The following is a 16,903-nucleotide window of genomic DNA, read 5'->3' on the forward strand; positions in this document are numbered from 1 at the left end:
GGTCATTTTAGGCTAGATGATGATGCCTTGCACTTCATGGTCGAAGTAACAGGTATGTGATGTTATGAATGCATGTGTACCCCACATTTTTATTACTGATGCAAATCTGTAAGGGTTATAATGGATAAATATCTTTAGTAAGGGGGCACTGCCCATCTTATGAACTTGAGCACGCTCCGGGAGAGAGCGCAGGACAGGAAGGCCTGGCGTGCTATGGTCCATGGGGTCACGAAGAGTCGGACACGACTGAACGACTGAACAACAACAACTGCCCATCTTGGACATAGCTGAATTTTCTACATTAATGTAGAGATCTACTCAAAGAACAGGGGTTTCCTTTTTCAAGAATCAAGCTATTTCAGAAGGAAAAGCTTGGATTGTAAGCATTCTGAAATGTTTGACTCTTATAATGCGTACAAGTGTAGATAATTGAATGGTGAGCCCACTATAGATCCATAGTCACAACAGAGTTCAGGAGCAACTGGTTCTTCCTATTTCCAGCAGAAACTGGCTGTGCAGACAGTGCTAACTTGCTGACCTTCATGACAACAACAAAGTCACGTCCCTCTCCTTAGATCAGCGGTAAGACTGCCTTGAGTCAGTGCTGGATGTGGATACAGGAATGTGTGCCATGAATCATGCTATATAATCTTGGGTAGGCCATTTACTCTACCAAGGGCAGCTTGTATGCTTGTAAGCATTAAATGAGTTAAACCCATGTATGCCTTGTTTAGTGAATGCCTGACAGTGGTGACAAATGTCAACCTTATGTCCATATCCTAGGCATAAGAATCATAGGGAGTGTTCATTCATGGGAGGAAGCTTGCTGCCACAATGGACACACTTTCAAAAAGAGACCTGGAGGGCCATATGCCTGAAGGTGATGGAGCAAATCAAAGATCACGAAAGAATAAACCAACACAGAAAAAATAAATGCAAGAGGGAGAAAAATGACAGAGAGAAAAAGAATAAAATCCCTCAGCTTTTTCAAAGCACTTTAGTTCCTGATGAAGCTACCACAATGGCGGTTGAAAGAGAACTCAGGGAATAAGTGGGATATGTGTACTAGGGCAGTAGGGGAGGGATCCTGCTAAAATTCCTCAGCTGTAGAAGTTTCCCAACACAGGGCTCCACTCAGGCACAGAGCGCATATGTGTGATGCACAGAGACCACGAAGAAGAATTCTTTATATGGTAGACTGAGAGGACAACTAGCAATGGGTTCACAATATAGCTTAGATCATCTCTATTCAATGTCAAGAATTGCTTGTTAATGTAGGAACGGTTGGGTAATGGTTGGAAGTTGTGGAAGCTCTACTTCCAAGAATTTCAGGAATTTTAGAAAATCCAGGTTGTACTTAATTTGTAAAGAGGTGTGCTGGGGTTTCTAAGTTTGCTTGGAAATGAAGTTGGCCTGAATCTCTGATGCCAACATGCGTATCTCAGTAATGAAGGTAGTGTACTCTGCAGATGCTTCAGAGTACTATCTCCAGGCACAGACAGGATGGTACCTGGAAGTGACTAATAACTACTTCTGAATTAAATCACTAATAAGCCTTATTTATAATTTAGCATATCTATCAGTGTGATCTGGTCACAGAAATTTAAGAATGTATGCAATGCAACTTATATTTTCCCGAGTGGGGAATGACTAAGAGGATAAGTATAAAGGTTGCCCCTCCCCTGGCCAAACTTTTTGCCTGTGGAACTAGACACTAGGTTTAGAAAGAGGGATAACAACTATATTCACACTTGCAAAATTTTTTGGTGCTTTTGCTTAAGTGTAACGGATACAGTTTGCTCTTCCTTAATTCTTGTGGGTAGACTTTATCATTTCAAATGTACATTTGCTGGTGTTGGTGAGAACTCTGGACTCTGATCACTTTATTCTAATAGTGTCACCAAAATATTCCATTATTTTGCATTGCCAAAAAAAACAGACACTCCCAAGTGCCTGAGGGAAAGGAAATGGGCCAACCTAAAGTCTAAGACCCAGGACCCAGAGTTTATTCAGTGCCCAAGTCTCAAACATGCAATATCCATTTTCATAGCAACTCTAAACACTATAGGACAGTCTTCAGCATGTTTGTGGTCTTGCTTCTTAATTTTTGAAAACAGTTAACTTAGAAGAATGTTTAATTATTTTTTTCCTGATCAGGCGGAATCAAGGTTTCTCTTGGAAACTTTAAAGATGGTGATATGGCCTCCAGTCATACCTTGCGTATAAAAGCACCTGCTGCAAAATTGAGTATTTGCTGCTTCTGATTTCACAAGATGAAGGTTTGTTTTCAGAGATCCTCAAAAATCCTTTTGACATATAAACACATTGCCTTAAAAATGAACTTTTAATTTTGAGGTTGTTGCTGTTGTTGTTATTATTAACATTCTTATTAAAATTATACACCACCGTATTTGCTAAAAAAAAATAAAGGAGGTAAACAATTTAAAACAATAAAAAGAACATTACAAATAGTAAAACATTAAAACTACATAATTAAAAATGCTAAATTAAAAAGATGCATCTTCACATCCTTTCTAAAAGCCAAGGGAGTGGGATCCAATTGTAGTTCTTGAGGGTGCACATTCCACAGTTTGAGAGCAACACAGGAGAAAGCAGAAATGCAGAGGGGTATGCATGCACCTGTGTGTAGATTTGATTTTCCACACCATTACAGAAAGAAAATAAGCATGTTCAGAATGCGACTGAAAGGCTGAAGAACCGATATAATAATCATTTTATCATGTACAGAAATCCTGTGCCATATAAAGCTTGATTTCCCATAAATCAAAGAAAGCCATTTCTGATTCTACCTTAGGCAAACAAGCCATAACAACTTTAAAATACTGCTGCTGCTAGTCTGAGGGGAACTGACAGCAGAGAAAAACATTCAATTTTCAATATTAATCCTAGTTCAAGGCATGGTGAGGTAAGGTAAGGGGTCATTATTTCCTGAATATTTGTCCCCATCTTTCAAAAATGATTTGGGGAATACTAGCTTACTTCTGCATACACCATGATTCCTAAAATGGAGCTCATTTGGACATATATTCTGAGAAATGGGATGGGGCAGGGCTCCCACATTGTTTTTAGCATGCTGAACACACCCAAGGCTCAATGCACTTTACAATGAGGCTGGCTTAGCGCCACTGCTGGTTCTTCCAATCACCCTATTTTTTAAGGAAAGAAATAATGAAGAGGAAGAAACATTTCACTGCATGTTAACATGGCTTTTCCAATTAAATTGTATTAGGCATAAACACCACTCCCTCTAATGTACTGGACAATTGTTCTTTCCGTGCTCACATTTTACTGAAGTCATCTTTTGTGAAACAGCTATTTAAAAAAATCCGTTATTGACAAAAACATGTCTTTGGTGAACAACTTTATGCAGGTCTTTTGCTAGACATGTTAATGAACTGGATCACCAATACCCATAATGCAGCTTCATTCTGACCCAGATGCCCTATGAACCAGATTTCCCTTTTTTTTAAATTCAATTTTCTTAAAACCAACTGTCAGCATCATGTGACAGAAGAGATGAAAAATGAAAATGAGCAGTCCTGCTGTGCAGGTGAGTGACCTGTGGGAGACAGCTCTGCCTGGTAGGATTTTTACATGTACCATCAGACACAGACCAATTGATTAGATCATCTTATTCTCGCCACCAACCAGGCTCAAGAGACTAATTAGAGAGAGTACTGCCTGCGCAGGCACCCCATTGACACCTAATTTGCTCAGCCGAAGCCTTTGGGGAGATTGTATTATCTCTGCAGCTGCACTTCATGCATTTCTGATTTGAGGCAGAAGCAAGAAGCACTTCATCACGCTTCTGAGCAAACTGAATGTAAGAAACTTTAAGTGCTAAATACAAGCAGACACAAATTAAACCTGGCCAGACTCACATAAATTCAGCTTCCCCACCCCTTCTCCCCTATGCATATACACATGAATTATATCTGTATTCTTCTATTAGCACACGTGTGTACATATATACAGTACTTATATAAACAGGTTGCTAATACACTACAAAGATGCAATCTTTTTGTCTCATAAAACAGTTGATTGCACACAGTTTCTTCTTTCTAGCTTTAACAGTAAATGCTCTTGTGCTTAATAAGACAAGGAGTATTAGCTTAACTTTGCAATTTTTCCTCAGGCCAAGATCATTGCAGGCAGCTGCCTATTAGCTAAGTTTTTATGCGTAGCTGTAGTAAAAGTTGGTTTGAAACTCAACATTAAAAAAAACTAAGATCATGGCATCTGGCCCTATCACTTCCTGGCAATTGAAGGGGAAGAAATGGAAGCAGTGACAGATTTTACTTTCTTGGGCTCCAAGATCACCGCAGACGGTGACTGTAGCCATGAAATTAAAAGACACTTGCTCCTTGGGAGGAAAGCTATGGCAAACCTAGACAGCATAGTAAGAAGCAGAGACATCACCTTGCCGACAAAGGTCCGTCTAATCAAAGCTATGGTTTTACCAGTAGTAACGTATGGCTGTGAGAGCTGGACTATAAGGAAGGCTGAGCGCTGAAGAATTGATGCTTTCGAACTGTGGTGCTGGAGAAGACTCTTACGAGTCCCCTGGACTGCAAGGAGGTCAAATCAGTCAATCCTACAGGAAATCAACCCTGAGTGCTCATTGGAAGGACAGATCCTGAAGCTGAAGCTCAAATATTTTGGCCACCTAATGCGAAGAGAAAACTCTCTGGAAAAGACCCTGACGCTGGGAAAGGCTGAAGGCAAAAGGAGAAGGGGACAGCAGGGGATGAGATGGCTAGATAGCATCACCGATGCAATGAATATGAACCTGAGCACACTCCGGGAGAGTGCGCAGGACAGGAAGGCCTGGCGTGCTATGGTCCATGGGGTCACGAAGAGTCGGACACGACTGAACGACTGAACAATGGTCCTGTTAGTGGTGGTAATGCCCATTCTAGCCTGATTGCAGCTATAAGGATTCTGTTCCTGTGCTAAATCATGCATGCATTTAATTGAGTACCATTGTTTACTGGGAATTAATAGGAAGCTACTATGGGCATAGTTCAATTGGAGTTTAATTTTATTATTGGGTGCCTCCAATAGATAAGGCGATCAGTCGAAAAAGGACTCTGCCATGTTAAATGGAAATCAGGGGGGTGGGTTATTCTAACTTTAATAAAATCTAAAGGGCTTCACCAATCTTCCTGAAAATCACACGTGTCAGAGAGAAATGTCTATTTTACATAACCGGAAAATTTCAGGAAGATTGGTTAAAGATTGAGGGAGAAAGGGCAGTTAACAGAAAAAATAAAATAAATACTCGGTCATGCAGTTTTGGCACTGAAAACATGTGTTGGCAACCTTTTGTGTCCATCATTTGCCAAGGGGCTGGGGTCTATTTATGAAAACCATATATGTTTGCCTATTCCCTTTGTATTGTAGTTGTTGGAATGGGATTTCTTTTTTAAAAAAAATCAATTTACTTATTTTTAAAATAATTTTTATTGGTATAATGAACCCCTATGAGATTTCATAAGCCAGCACTCGGAATGTTGAGGGTGGGGTGGGGGGTTGAGGATAACTGCTGTGCAGAGAAAAAGCAGCAGCAGCAGCTGAGTTTCTGGGTCCTCTGTGTGTGTATGCAGACAAGCAATCCCCTCAGCGTGACCAGACCCCACTGCTTCTGTTGACTGGTCTGCACTCCCAGCTGTTCCCTGGTTCTTCCTCTGCTCCCCGCTTTTCCCGTAATCGTTTGGGTTACTAAGGTCCATTTCTGGATTCAAGTACTGGGAAGAGAGGCCTGAGAAGGAAGCTATGGCATGGAATGGGAGTGAAACTTTGCTTCATAAGCAGACCTGTCTTTCCTTGAGGCAGAAAGTTTTGCTGCCTGAAGTTTGAGAAGCAGGCAGTCGTGCTGACAAAGCTGCGGTCAAGCCATGGAACAATAGAGCAGTATGAGAAAAGGTTACTTTGTTACTCCCTGCAGCTTTGTGGCTCCCCGAGTCCAGAGTGTTCCCATGTACCCTGAGAAGACCTAGACTAACATCAGCTGCCTAAAACAATGAGGAACTGTCCCTGCAGGTTTCTGCCTCCCACCTACCCCGCCCCTATATGTCATTCAGGACAAAATGTTTCAGTTAGCAACTACAGAAAAAAGCCAATCAAAAAGCAGAAAATTAAGGGCTGCAGAGGATTAAAGAAAGCAACAGCGCCCTGTGAAAAAGTCAAGAATGTTTGTTCCACCCTGGCTTGCTTGGTTTTAACCTTTTACTTAGCTCTGAACTTTATTAGCAGATTTTGATTTGTTTTGAGAGCTTTTTGGGTTCTTGCCTCCCTTCTGGGAGAAGAAGAGTACTCTTTTCTCTTTTTGAACATGTTTTCTTTTGGCTTTGAGACTATTTGGGGCTATCTTTCCCCAAGCTAGTTTTTCTGAGCCAGGCGCCTGGCGCCTGAGCAGCTTAGTGTAGTTTTTGCCCACTATTTTATTTTGCTCACTGGTGAACAGCACTTTTCAATTTAAAATATTGTCTTCACTTTCTACCTGGATTAATTTTCCATACCTGGACTTTGCTGAGTTCTACACTCTGGATTCTAGGAGAGGTTTCTTTCAACTTTCATCTGGGTCCACGAAAGCCTGGTCTTCAGATCTCTGCTTGGGATATGTAGAGGTAGTATACATTCCTTTTACCCTTTCCCCCTCTTCCTTTTCTCTAAAAGTTTGGACCATACTGCTATATAACTGAAAGCTTCAAACACTGCATTTAACTAGTTTGGATTGGTGGAAGTTTAAGAACAGCTAAGTACAATTGAAACTGCTGGTGGGCTTACTTGGGCCTACTAACATTGGGCCTACTAACATTGTTTTTTTTTAATAGGCCTTAGCAAGAGTTAAACTGTATTTTACATAGTGTACACATGTATTTTCTTTCTAATCTTTGCATTTTACTGCTGTATATGATGTTCTTCTGCATTTAATTTTCATTATAAACCATTCGTATCTTTAGACTTCTCGTGTGGCATAATTTCATTTGTTTAACAACTTAAAAGGGTATTCATTGTTTTCCTGCTTAACTTTTAAAATATTTATTCAAACATATTGCACTTTTAAATAGCTTTTTAGATAGCAGGGATCTTTATTGGGACCAATACTTTTCAACTTGTTCATAAAGACAGTGTGGTGTAGTGGTCAGAGTGTTGGACTGGAACTTGGGAGATCTGGGTTCTAGTCCCTACTCGGCCATGAAGCTCACTGGGTGGCTTTTGGCCACTCACTGACTCTGAGCCATCCTACCTCACACGGTTGTTGTGAGGATGAAATGGAGGAGAAGGATGCCCATGGAAGCTGCCTTGGGTTACTTGCAAGAGGAAAAAGGGCAGGATATAAATGTAATAATAACAAATGTAATAATAATAGTAGTAGTAGTAGTAATAATAATAATAATAATAGTAATACAAATAATAAATGATCTGGAACTAGGACTAAGCAGCAAGGTAGCCAAGTTTGCTGATTACACCAATTTATTTGGGGCAGTTAAAACAAAGAGGGGTTGCAAAGAGCTCCAAAAGGATTACTCCATAGTGGAAAAATGGACATCAAAATGACAAATGCAGTTCTATGCAAGCAAGTGTAAAGTGATGACATTAAGGGCGGGGCGGAGGGTCCCAACTTCACTTGTATGTTTGTGACTGACCAAACCAGAGATCTTGGGCTTATGGTTGACAGTTTGATGACAATGTCAATGTAGTGTGCAGCCGCTATGAAAAAAGCCACAATCCATGTATTCCAAGGCATGATTAGGAAAGGAATCGACTTGGCTAAGGGGATGGGAAAATGTTGCAAGGCACTAATGTTTCAACATACTGTTAAAGCACCCCCCCCCCCCGACTTTCTGGTTCAAGTCAGGCAAATACTGTATAAGGACAGTAATTTCACATCTTCTCAGGGCCAAGTTTGCAGATTCAAACAAAAAGAAAAGTGCAAACTTCCCAGGTACACAGGATTCTTTGTAGAACAGAAAAAGAAGTATGCCGTATCATGCACTCAGAAATGTTCATTAATTTTTATCGCAGAAGCCTTCACACTGTCAGTCACTTTTTCAAACGCCTTTGAGTGAGAGATATAGATTGAAATGGATCACTGCCTTGTTGCGGCGAAGGGGCTTGTGTAACTCAGTGAAGCCATAAGCTATGCCATGCAGGGCCACCCAAGACGGACAGCTCACAGCAGAGAGTTCTGACAAAATGTGGTCCACTGGAGAAGGAAATGGCAACCCACTCCAGTATTCTTGCCAAGAAAACCCCATGGAATGTATCACAAGGTTAAAAGAGATGACGCCGGAAGATGAGCCCCTCAGGTCTGAAGGTGTCCAATATACTACTGGGGAAGAGCAGAGGGTATTTCCAAGTAGCACCAGAAAGAGTGAAGCGGCTGGGCCAAAGCCGAAAGGACACTGAGCTGTGGATGTGTCTGGTGGTGAAAAGAAAGTCCGATGCTGTAAAGAACAATATTGTTTAGGAACCTGGAATGTCAGATCAATGAATCAAGGTAAGCTGGAGGTGGTCAAACATGAGATGGCAAGATTGAACATCATCGACATCTTGGGAATCAGCGAACTAAAATGGACAAGCATGGGCGAATATAATTCAGGTGACCATCATATCTACTACTGTGGGCAAGAATCCCTTAGAAGAAATGGAGTAGCACTCATAGTCAACAAAAGGGTGGGAAAAGCAGTACTGGGTACAATCTCAAAAATGATAGAATGATCTCAGTACGAATCCAAGGCAAACCATTCAACATCACAGTAATTCAAGTCTATGCCCCAACCACTGAGGCCGAAGAAGCTGAGGTTGAACGGTTCTATGAAGACCTACAACACCTTCTAGAACTAACACCAAAAAAATATGTCCTCTTCATCATAGGGGATTGGAATACTAAAGTAGGAAGTCAAGAAATCACCAGGATAACAGGCAAGCATGGCCTTGGTGTACAAAATGAAGCAGGACAAAGGCTAATAGACTTTTGTCAAGAGAACACACTGATCATAGCAAACACTCTTTTCCAACAGCACAAGAGGCGACTCTACACATGGACATCACCAGATGGTCAATATTGAAAACAGACTGATTATGTACTTTGCAGCCAAAGATGGAGAAGCTCTATACAGTCAGTAAAAACAAGACCTGAAGCTGACTGTGGCTCAGATCATGAGCTGCTTCTTGCAAAATTTCGGCTTAAATTGAAGAATGTAGGGAAAACCACTAAACCATTCAGGTATGACCTAAATCATATCCCTTATGAATATACAGTGGAGGTGAGGAATAGATTTAAGGGATTAGACCTGTTAGACAGAGTGCCTGAGGAACTATGGACGCAGGTCCGTAACATTGTTCAGGAGGCAGCAACTCAATCCATCCCAAAGAAAAAGAAATGCAAGAAAGCAAAGTGGCTGTCTGATGAAGCTTTACAAGTAGCTGAGGAAAGAAGGGAAGCGAAAAGCAAGGGAGAAAGGGGAAGAGATAGCCAACTGAATGCAGATTTCCAGAGAACAGCAAGGAGAAACAAGAAGTCCTTCTTAAATGAACAATGCAAGGAAATCGAGGAAAACAACAGAATGGGAAAGACTAGCGATCTCTTCAAGAAAATCGGAGATCTCAAGGGAACGTTTTGTGCAAAGACGGGCATGATAAAGGACAAAGAAGACAGGGACCTCACAGAAGCAGATGAGATTAAGAAGAGGTGGAAAGAATACACAGAAGAACTATACCGGAAAGTTCTTAATGTCCCTGATAGCCATGATAGTGCAGTCACTGAACTTGAGCCGGACATCCTCGAGAGTGAAATCAAGTGGGCCTTAGGAAGCATTAATAACCACAAAGCTAGTAGAGATGACAGTATTCCAGCTGAGCTATTTAAAATCCTCAAAGATGATGCTGTTAAAGTGCTGCACTCAATATGCCAACACATTTGGAACACTCAACAGTGGTCACAAGACTGGAAAAGGTCAGTTTACATTCCAATTCCAAAGAAGGGCAATGCCCTAGTGTTCAAACTACCGCACAGTTGCGCTCATTTCACATGCCAGCAAGGTTATGCTCAAAATCCTACAAGCTAAGCTTCAGCACTATGTGAACCGAGAACTGCCGGAAGTACAAGCGGGGTTTCGAAGAGGCAGAGGAACTAGAGATCCAATTGCCAACATTTGCTGGATCATGAAGAAAGCAAGAGAATTCCAGAAAAACGTCTATTTCTGCTTCATTGACTACGCTAAAGCCTTTGATTGTGTGGATCACAACAAACTCTGGCAAATTCTTAAAGAGATGGGAGTACGAGACCACATTACCTGTCTCCTGAGAAACCTGTGTGAGGGTCAAGAAGCAACAGTAAGAACCGGACATGGAACAACCGAGTGGTTCAAAATTGGGAAAGGAGTACGACAAGGCTGTATATTGTTGCCCTGCTTATTTAATTTATATGCAGAATACATCATGAGAAACACCGGGTTGGATGAATCACAGGTCGGAATTAAGATTGCCAGGAGAATTATCAACAACATCAGATACGCAGACGATACCACCCTAATTTCAGAAAGCGAAGAGGATCTAAAGAGCCTCTTGTTGAGGGTGAAAGTGGAGAGTGCAAAAGCTGGTTTGAAACTCAACATTAAAAAAACTCTGGTCATGGCATCTGGCCCCATCACTTCCTGGCATATAGAAGGGGAAGACATGGAAGCAGTGACAGATTTTACTTTCTTGGGCTCCAAGATCACCGCAGACGGTGACTGTAGCCATGAAATTAAAAGACACTTGCTCCTTGGGAGGAAAGCTATGGCAAACCTAGACAGCATAGTAAGAAACAGAGACATCACCTTGCCGACAAAGGTTCGTATAATCAAAGCTATGGTTTTCCTAGTAGTAATGTATGGCTGTGAGAGCTGGACTATAAGGAAGGCTGAGCATCGAAGAATAGATGCTTTCGAACTGTGGTGCTGGAGAAGACTCTTATGAGTCCCCTGAACTGCAAGGAGGTCAAATCAGTCAATCTTAAAGGAAATCAACCCTGACTGCTCATTGGAAGGACAGATACTGAAGCTGAAGCTCAAATATTTTGGCCACCTAATGCGAAAACTCCCTGGAAAAGATCCTGATGCTGGGAAAGATTGAAGGCAAAAGGAGAAGGGGATGGCAGAGGATGAGATGGCTAGATAGCATCACCAATGCAATGAATATGAACTTGAGCACACTCTGGGAGAGAGCGGAGGACAGGAAGGCCTGGCGTGCTATGGTCCATGGGGTCATGAAGAGTCGGACACGACTTAATGACTGAACAACAACAACAACTATTTATGTATTTATTTATTGCATTTTATTCTGCCTTTTAGCTCGAAAGTCTCCCAAGGTAACTTATAAAGATAGGAAATAATACAGCCCCTGTCCACAGGCTTACATTCTAAAAGACACAAAAGGAAAGGGGATTGGGAGGGAGGAGGAAACACAGCGCCAAGATGGAGAAGTCATCTGGAGTAGCTGTTTCTCATTACATATTACATGGTGCACAGTGCAAACAGAGGATCATCAACTCAAACATGCTATAAATGCTTTAGACAAGTCAAGTTTACAACCCAACAAACCACATGCACATTGAACTCACTTAAACAGTAAGTGAAGACAATTCCTGCCTGCAGGCTTACAATCTAAAAAGACATGACACGCAAGAAAAAAAGAATAGGAAGGGATGGGGTGGGGGGGGAATAGCACGCAATCCTAGGCACGTTTAGGCAGAAATAATTTCTACAACTCCCAGCATTCCCGAGCCAGCCTTTCAATAGGAATGGTGCTGCTTTTCACTCTCATCTCCCTCAGCACAGCCTGCTGAATAGAATTTTTAGGACAACACACAGCATCTTTGCTGGTCCCAGGCACTCCCTCCTCCCAATCTGAATTTGGGACTGGAAGACCCAGGAAAAGTGTGGGTGCATGGAAGGTAGGTTGTAAGCAAGCAGAATTTGTGACATTGCACAACATCATGACTGATCACAGGGCACGTCAGATAACGCATCAGTCTTAGCTTCCAGTTTTCTGGCTTTGTGGAGTTTGGACCAACATGCGATAGATAGCCTTATCGCCTGATCTTTTAAACTGGCAGGTTTTTTTATAATTGAATATAGACACAGGGTTTAATTTTCTCCAGTCCCTCTTATTGCAAAAATAAACCAGAGCCAATTTGTAAGGCTCAATTTTGTTTAAAGACATTGATGGAAAGTGAACAAGACTGAATATTAATGATTTTCAAATCAATTAAATGAAGCAAATGTTTTGCAGTGTTGTTTTTTTTTACTTAATTATTTTACAGAGGTATGGGTGAGGAAAGATTGTGTGGAGATAGGAGAAAATTGTTCCCCAAGCAGTATAAGTAACATGGCGAGGCCTATTAGGAAGGGACAGCTATGTTATCAACTCCACTGCTATGGCTGTCTCAACACAGTTTACTAGAGAGCTCTAATATCAAATAATCTAACTCAGTATTGTCTACACGGACAAGCTGTGGATCTCCTGGGCTTCAAACAGGGCTTTCTCAGCCCAGTTGGAGATGATGGGGATTGAACCTGGGAGTGTCTGCATGCAGAGCAGGTGCTGTGCCATTGGGCTAGGATCCTTCCCTTATAAAAGCTCAATGAATCTATTATTTCCTAGGGACTACTAGAAAATTGGCTGGGTGGTGTAGTCCCAAGTTTCCTTTAGGTTGTCACTTGCAGAATACCCTTCATTCAATTCCTCTTCAACTTTTGCAGACCTAGGATCCATCTTTAGCCACGAACTTGCAATGTGGGATCTACTTTTAATTTTTTAATCTCTCTCCTTTCTGAAGACCTGATGCAAAAGAGAAAAGGATGCCTATGTACCTCTAATATCTGGGCAAGTGCAGTATTTCTCACCCTTGCTGCAGTCGCCACAATCCCCTTTTATACATAACTATAAAAAGGTAAATTATGAAAAAAAAATTCCATAAGAAATAGCATTTTAGTAGCACTGGCTTTTGCACTACTAACCATCTACTATGCTATACTATGGAGCAACTATCATTTAGCACATCAGTCCTAGACACATTTGCTTGGAAATAAGCCCCACTGAAATCAGCGCGACTTGCTTCCAAGTAAATATGTTTCAGACAGGGGTGTATGTGTGCGTGCTCAGAATCAGGGTGCGTTTCATTCTCAGACATGAAAAGGTATAATAGATTCCTTCCTGGACATTTTTCATGTGAAGCCTTATTCAAATAGTAATTAAAAAGGCTTTGTAGATCTTGTGTTCCACTAAGACTTAAGGAAATAAATCGGGGGGGGGGGGAGAGAAAATATAGCTTTGAACATCAGATCTTTTACTGAAAAAGAAAGAGGAAATCTAATTTGGAAATTACAAATTAGATCTAGTTTGGAGAAATTACAAAAGTTACAGAAGTAATCTATTTTAACACTAGAGAAAACCATCCTAACATAAAAGAATACAATTGCTTCATTTTGCTGCAGTTACTAAAAGTGTCAAAAGATTGAGAGACCAGCACGCAACTGAAAATGAAAATCCTAAATCAGACAGGGACCTATGGCAAGGCTGGATAATCAATTATTTTCCACCTTAGTCCCAAATGTACTGCATTTTCAAAGATGTGTATTCGTTTTACCTGTTGCAGTTCTAGTCATTCAATACGAATTTTATGCCCATGGGAGCTTGCAGAAATAAGACCTAGTAACTATAGTTATTTACTCATTACTGCACTTGGCTCAATAATTTCAATAAGAAAAAATGTCGGACATTAACACAGTATCGCTTAAATGTTATGTGTTTTTTTCATAAATTCGGTTCATGCCTGTTTTTTCTTGATTGTGCCTCCATGATTAGCACCTACATTTCTCATGCTTCTCACAGGGCTGGATGCTTGTCCTGGAAAAAAATTCATGAATAACTTCAATTGCGTGTGTACCATCATTGTGAACTTCATAACAAATGTTAAGTGAAAAGGAAATAAAGCCAGTTTGGCTGCTTGTTTGGGGGATGTGGGCAAGAGCACCTGAAGTTCTCCTCTTTGCTCCTGCAGAACTGCATCCTGCTATCACTGTACCACCCAAATCTCAATTCCGTATCTCCAAGGAGAAGGAAGAGATGCCTCAGATATAGGGCAAAAGTGGATGGGCACATAAACCCCGTCCTGACTTTCTCACATGCCTAGCTTCCAGCTGGGCCTTTGTGTGTTGAGCTGAACACACTTACAGAGCTCCTGTGATCACAAACCCTACCAGGTTACTAATCATGGGATGCCGATTACTGGTTTCCCAACCATGGCTCCCTCCCCACTTTTGCCAAACATGAACAGGACACCTGCATAGGGCTGTATGGTTCTGTAATATCTATATAATAAACTTTGGCATTGCCAGTCTACCACATAGAGCTAGACAATCTTCTCAGACCTGCACACACACCAGAGAAATGCAAGGGGATCAGGAAACTGTTGTTGCTAAGCTTTTGAAGTGAGGATGTGGCTTCTCAACCCCTAGCCAATATCAGTTTCAGAGATGCACAGATGTCTGCATGGCTTCTTCCTCACACCCTGAGGATTAATCCTTCTGGCCTTGCTGTCACTAGTAGATACCAACACTGGATAATAAACCATAATTGTTGCATGAGTACTGCCTTATACTGCTCTCACTACATTACATTTTGCTTAGGCTTCAATTGGGAAGTCTGCTACAGATAGCCATTGCTCTGTTAAGTTTTATGAAATCCATACTCCTTTTTTCCCCAGGAGTTGCTGGAGAACAAGGACAAAGTTACAGAACCTTGCCATGCACCACAATCCTAAATATGTTTACTCAGAAGTAAGTTCTACTGAGTTCACTGGTTGTTACTCCCTATTAAGTGTGTTCAGGATTGCAGGGTAGCTGGTTCTGAGTAAAAATGAGAAGTAAAAACAATAGTCCTTTATACGTCAAGATATATCATTATATTGATTACGGCTACTCACGAGTTTCTAATAATTGTGTTTAAGCATACTGAGCAGTAATCTTTGGTAAACATGTCTCAGCTGATCCTGTTTCCAAGACCCTTTTCTAGTCTCATGTTTCTAGCTGTGACAGGATCCCCTCACCCCAATTTTATAATTCCAGACCTAAGGACAAAATATAGATTTCAGAAAAGATATTATCTATGCTATGGTCCAGGTACTCGGTCTTGTATACTGGACCAGAACATGCGGCACCTTTCCAAAAGTTGTTATAACTCTTGGGTATAAAATAAGTTACTTTCTGTCTGCCCTGCTTTGAAAGCACTTGCTTCTTCATAAACATAAAATGGCTACTTAATATGTTACTAACATTTCATTCTGGAAAAATATGGCATATATTTAAAATGTTCTCATATATCACAAAAGCTAGCCCTTCATGAACACCTTATGGCAGCTCGAGATAATTTTCTGCCCACTAATAATTAGGTATCACAGAGTATTTGAGTGATGGCTGGTCTCCTCTAGAAGTTTTAAATTGTTGATTTTAAATGATACAAAAATAGACTGAATAGGGATGTATGAGAAATTTGTTTCAGTTCATTTTTGACCAGAATTTACCCCATTTGCACCTCCTGAATGTGAGTATAATCTGTTCAACGCTTGTACAATCCCAAGCTTGTAGTGCTGTTAGTGGGGAAAAATTGCTTTTGAAAAATGCGTAACTTAGTAAAATACACATGAAAAAGTGTGTACTTCTTAAAAATTGCACATAAACATGCTTTAATCAATGGGAGAAGAATGCATACTTCTGAATACATACCCATATACTTCATGATTTTCACATGAAAAGAAAAAAAGCTCACTATCTGATATAGACACGAGTTGGACGAAGTTTTGAGGTGGAGAACCTCAATGGGCTTGAGTTTTGCTGATGTCCACATCTTTACTCTAGAGTCTTGATATATAAAGTCTCCTCTTGGCCACTAATGTCTCAACAACACGGAACATGCAAAAGCCTATCAATGTCAACCTGTCCAGCAATACCCTTCTCCTGACCTTCTACCCCACCTTGTTAGTGCAGCTACACTGAAATGCAGAACAGCTTGAATTTTAATTTGGCATTGATCATGGTTGACTTTGGAAAGGGGCTCAAATTTACTGTATTATTTTCATTAATGTCTGAAAGTACACTGCAGGCTACAGCTCTAAGTACTGTAGAAGTGCATGAAAATACATTTCTGCTCAGGCAAGGGCTTAGCACACTACAGTAACAGTTGCTGCTTATTAGAGAAGACAGCCATATCAACTTAGCAAGTCAACAGTATTTAAAGGGGTTTCCTTACAAGCCACTATTTTAATTAATTTAATTAAATACATGGAAGGTTGGGAGACCTGGCACTCCAAAAGACATGCGAGGATGTGTGGTTTATTGTGTAAGACTTGGGTAAATGTATTGCCAACTATAAATACGGTTTATGAGTCATTACTTTTATTTTTTTGGCTCCTCCTTTTGAGAGTACATGGGTGCACTTCTAGACAAGTGAGTCTCACCACTTGGTTTTTAACAAGCCAAGACCTGAGAAAGCCTTTTTAGTTATGACTTGGCTCAGACTGTGTCTCATTTAATGCAGAAAATTATATTGATGCTGGGTAAGAACTAAACCAGTCACATAGATAGAACTTTGTATTTAAAGAATTTATTATTTTGCAGGTGTATAGCACTTTTAATATAAGTTTGTCACAGCTACTTTTAATAGTGGTCACATGCGGGCAACCCCTCCACAGTTCACTGAACTAAGACAGATTTAAGCATTTTTAAACCACCTTAAAGCTAACGCAAACATAGGTTCACAGTGGTCTATTTGAAAATGCCCTAAGAGGCTACATACATCATACCGTTTTCAAGACAATTAATACACTAATGTG

The 16,903-nt window shown here is 40.7% G+C and overlaps 1 protein-coding gene and 1 long non-coding RNA gene across 3 annotated transcripts in view; one reads left to right on the forward strand and one right to left on the reverse strand.

Annotated features, from left to right (window-relative positions):
- Positions 1 to 16,903, reverse strand: part of CDK14 (cyclin dependent kinase 14) — a 389,160-nt gene that overhangs the window by 949 nt on the left and 371,308 nt on the right. Inside the window, exon 15 of one of the 2 annotated variants that reach the window (XM_084858928.1) lies at positions 13,868 to 13,920. The exons of the other annotated variant lie outside the window; for it this stretch is intronic. The gene's annotated coding sequence lies outside the window, so the exon portion shown is untranslated. Of the gene's footprint in view, positions 1 to 13,867; positions 13,921 to 16,903 lie in introns of those variants that run through there. 2 annotated transcript variants of the gene reach the window in all.
- LOC146345014 (uncharacterized) overlaps positions 6,171 to 16,903 on the forward strand; it is a 48,232-nt gene continuing 37,499 nt past the window's right edge. The window contains exon 1 of the long non-coding RNA XR_014792398.1: positions 6,171 to 6,650. This is a non-coding gene — a long non-coding RNA (uncharacterized LOC146345014). The remainder of the gene's footprint in view (positions 6,651 to 16,903) is intronic.

The sequence above is a fragment of the Heloderma suspectum genome, chromosome 5, assembly GCF_057233095.1.
Source record: "Heloderma suspectum isolate Gila_16-S chromosome 5, 16-S_ref, whole genome shotgun sequence".
In the NCBI taxonomy this organism is placed as follows: Eukaryota; Metazoa; Chordata; class Lepidosauria; order Squamata; family Helodermatidae; genus Heloderma; species Heloderma suspectum.